Source organism: Ursus maritimus, unplaced genomic scaffold, assembly GCF_017311325.1.
Source record: "Ursus maritimus isolate PB19 unplaced genomic scaffold, ASM1731132v1 scaffold_4, whole genome shotgun sequence".
In the NCBI taxonomy this organism is placed as follows: domain Eukaryota; kingdom Metazoa; phylum Chordata; class Mammalia; order Carnivora; family Ursidae; genus Ursus; species Ursus maritimus.
The window spans coordinates 69,823,117-69,826,784 of record NW_024426552.1 but is presented as its reverse complement, the minus strand read 5'-3'; positions in this window follow the sequence as shown (position 1 = coordinate 69,826,784).

Genomic DNA, 3,668 nt, shown 5'->3' with positions numbered 1-3,668 from the left:
GATATCTAGGGAGGGGCGGGGGCGGGGCGAGAACAAAGCCAACCTCCTCGCCCCGCCCCCTCCCGGCCCTTCGGTCTGCTCGCCCCTGCCCAGGCTCGGGTTCAGAGTCCAGGAGCAGTTTCAGAGAACATTCGGAGAGGTTCCTGGTTTGCCTCCGCATAGTTACAGATCTCTCCAGGCACGCTCACTCCCACCAGCTCATAAGGTCCATGTTGTTATTTTTGTGTTTTATAGATCGGAAAACTGAGGCTCACGGTGACATCATTCCACAAAGATGTTGGCTGATTTTCAGAGAAATGATGTATCTGTCACCCCTTTCCTTCCATTTAACCGCATTAAAAGTTTTAGCTGTTATGAATTCATGGAATATCAGCATTAGAGTGGTCCTTAGAGACCTATTATGAAATCACAGAATACTGACTTTTATGAAATCAGAATAACCAGCATTGAAATAGTCTAACCTATTTTACCATTGGAGTAGCTGAAGTACAGAGAAGGGTGACCTGACCACCACTATCACACAACCATAGTGTGTGGTCATAGAACTTGAGACTTCTGACCTCTGCTGTCTCTAAGTCGGCTCTGTCCCCATTTTACCACATTCTCCCTGTGTTTGTAATCCCATGGAAGGTATTGCTGGCATAAATTTCTAGAATTGTGATTTATAATCTATCTCCCTAAAAAATCTAGGAAATTTACTTAAGGTAGCCAGTTGTCCAACACTGGATGAAATAGGCCAGAAATCTTGGGTGCTGTTTAAGTAGTTGTAAGAAGAATCCCAAAGGAGAAAAACAAAAACCAAAAACCTCACACACACACACACACACACACACACACCCCCTCCTCAAGTCCAAGTTCCTCTGTGCCTGGGTGTGAAAGGAAGATCTCAGAGAGGACTTTGATGAGAGGAGAGAGCTTGGGTATCAAGCTAAGTGGGTGTCCAGGTTGGGAGTGCTGTGGATGTTGTGAGGAGATAGGGATTCCGTGAAGTACAGGAAAGGGCAGAAGTTTGAAGCCCTGGGAACAATCTCAGAGCTATGCTGTATATAAGTCAAGCTACGGCTAGCAGAAGGAGTGGTGTCCACTCCAGCCACCCAGCCTCTCTCCATGCAGTGCCAGCACCGGGAGTTGTACAGATGGGAAAAGTTGAGGTCTCAGAGATTAAGCAAGTTGCTTCCTGTTATGGATTGACTTGTATCTCCCCTAAAAATAAGATATGTTGAAGTACCTCAGAGTGTAAACTTATTTGGAAATAGGTTAAGTGCCGATCTAATTAGTTAATATGATGTCATACTGGATTAGGGTGGGCCCCTAACCCAATACGACTCTTGTCCCTGTAGGAAGCTGGCTGTGAGAAGACAAGGATGACACCCTGTGACAGAAGATTGGAGGGATGCATCCGTAAGCCAGGGAAAAGCAGGGGTTATCCAAAGCTGGGGGAAGGGTGTAACGGATTCTCCTTCAGAGCTCTCAGAAGGAACCAGCCCTGCTGACACCTTGATTTTGGGCTTCTAGTTTCAGAACTGTGAAACTCTAAATCTCTGATGAAAGGTGCCCAGTTTGTAGTACTTTGTTATGGCAGCCCTGTACACCCGCTTCATTCCCACTCCTCCCCCCAGTTCCCAACTCCTTCCTCACCAGGCTTTCTCCTGCCCCCCTTTCCTGATTCGGCCTCATCATCCTCATGACCAGCTAGAGCAGAGCGGACTAGTTCACCCAGAACTGTCATCTCCAGGAAACCAGCCCCTTGGGGATTCATAGACCACAGGTCTAGAAGGGATCTTGTCAATCCCACCAGTAGCCATCCAGCCTCTTCTCCAATAACCCCAATGGTCAGGAGCTTGCCACCCCCACAATGCAGCTTATTTTATCTTTGGACAGTTTTGACTCAGAAAGTTCTTCCTCAGGTTGAGCTGACACCTGGTTCCCAGCAACATGGGTCCATTGGGGTAGGGAGTGGGGGGAGAGACTGTGGCAGGGGGTAAGGGCTGCACTCTACCTTAGCCCAATGGCAGCCAGCTCCCTCATCTCCTGCCTCTGGGCCCCACATCCCATTCTGTCTCCCTTAACACAAGCTCTGCGCCGTAAGGAGCAACACAATTCATGTCCTTAGAACTCTGCTCCTCAGAAATGACTTCAGCATTCTGGAAAACGATTCTGCTTTTATTGTCTGTACACCACCTCCCCATCAATCTCGCTGAGATCCTGGCATGGAACAGGGCCTCAGTAAAGGAATGACTGCTGAATGAAGATAACGGAGGGGAAGTGAGCCGGAAGGGCAGAAAGGCAACAGCTTTGCCAGTCAGGGTCCCCTGTGTTTCCCAGGGATTTCCCCAGGTGGGGCCCTCCACAGTCACTCTTGGCACCTCCCTTTCCTGGCCCCACCTCTGTTCCAAGCCACAGGTTCCCAGCTGCCCTCCTCCCTCACCACCATTGGATCTGACCTCACACCCTGACAGCCCTGCCCAGCCCCTGTGGCAGAGAGAAGGTTCTCATTAAAGGGGAAGCAGCTTGGCCAACTCCCTTCCTGAGTCTTTTCCACTGCATTTTCTCACACCTGAGTTGCCTCTCTTGCCCTCTCAGCCAGAGCCCAGGTCAGCAGTGGTAATCATGTTTTCAAGGGAATACACAAAACTTCCCCTCATATTGTAAATTATTGGGCGGATTCGCTTTGTTCCTGCTTGGGCCCACAGTCACCTCCCTGAACCTGTGACTGGGCCCCTAATTAAGCAATGCCTAGCTTTGAGACCCTCTAATGAAAAGGCCTACCATAGTATGACCTATTGTGTTTTATTACAGTTAATAAAATAAGATACATTGGAACAGGAAGTAATGAGGAGTTCTCTGAAGAACCTTGAAAAAATGTTTCCCTCATCAAAATTCAAACTTTGCCTCGTGTATTATTTCTTCCACCCCCAACCCCACTAAAAGTGAGTGCAAAGAGGACTTTCTTAATATTTAAAAAAATAATAATAAAGTGTTAGTTTGCAAGACTGTGAGTTTCAGTACAGCTTTTCCTTATATTTTAGAATAATTGAACCACTTGATTCCTCAGCGTGGCCCAAAGAAGATTTCCAAATGTCTCTAAATAGAGCTCTCCTTCTATGCCTTGCCGAGATCCACTTTTACAGGAAGTCATCTGGACAAAAGAGCCCAAACACTAAATTTGACTGTATTGGTATTATTTCCTGAGTGTTGAGGGTTTGGCTGCCAAGAGATGGATTGTGGATGGAATCTTCCATTGTGGATCCGATTTCTGGAGGTAGCTATTGAGCTCAAGGCAAATCGTACATTTAAAAATATATTCATGTTTAAGGATTATCTCACAATTATTCCTGCTTTCTTTTTGTAGACTTCCCATGGTTGCCTGATTCAATGCTACCTACAGAGAGGAGGACAGGAGATACTTCGAATGTACACCTTTACGTAGCTCAGCGACCTAGCTCTCTGCTCATTGAGCTTGGCGAACTGAGGCCGATGCCACTTGGTTTCTTACTGAGAACAGGATTTCAAACCTAGCAAGGGCTTCAGTGGCTGGCTCTACCCAGCCTGCCTAAGTCATCAACCAGGGTTCACTGAGCAGAGAAATGATAGTACCTGCCTTCCAACCTCTGGAACAGCACCCAAAGGTTGTGACTTAATGACCACTGGTCAGCAACAGCTCTTTC